The following is a 722-nucleotide window of genomic DNA, read 5'->3' on the forward strand; positions in this document are numbered from 1 at the left end:
TCTACTACTAGGGCTTGGAAACAAAACCGCAATGAAAGAATTCCCTATTATAGGAAAGAGGAAAAATCAGAATTGCCACATTTGCTCAACGTCGTCCACGAGGAAAAGAGATAGGGCTTATTTCTAGGCTATACTACCAAACAGAAATGGCTTGTTTGAGTTCATCTGCATGGAGGGTCATTGTGATTGGCGGAGGGCGTGTGATGCTCGCTGCCTCTGTGAAGTAGCCCTGATACATGACTGTCATATCGGGACAGTCATGGATGAACTTCAACCTGGTGTTTTCACTTTCTCTCTTTTTGGCCCGTACATCTACATAGACGTTAAAATTTCAAATATAAAGTGCTTACCCCATGGCCACAGATGTTGCAATTATATACGGGCCCTCAGAAGTACCCGTATCTTCCGTATTGTTCAATAAAAAGCATTTTAATCCGACCGATGGCCATTTTCTCCGCACTTTCTCCATATGCTTTCAACTACGCGACCCTATCGGGTGGGAGGTGTATTACACTCTGATACATTATAGCTCTGTAAGACAAATGGCCATCAATCGGATTAAAATGCTTTTTATTGAACAATACGGAACATACAGGTACTTCTGAAGGCCCGTACATAATTGTAACATCCGTGGCCACGGGGCAAGCACTTTATATTGGACATTTGGACGTTTATGTAGATGGACGGGCCAGAAAAGGAGAAAGTGCAAACGCCAGGTTGAA

Source organism: Gymnoscopelus microlampas, assembly GCF_963454915.1.
Source record: "Gymnoscopelus microlampas genome assembly, chromosome: 20".
Taxonomy (NCBI): Eukaryota; Metazoa; Chordata; class Actinopteri; order Myctophiformes; family Myctophidae; genus Gymnoscopelus; species Gymnoscopelus microlampas.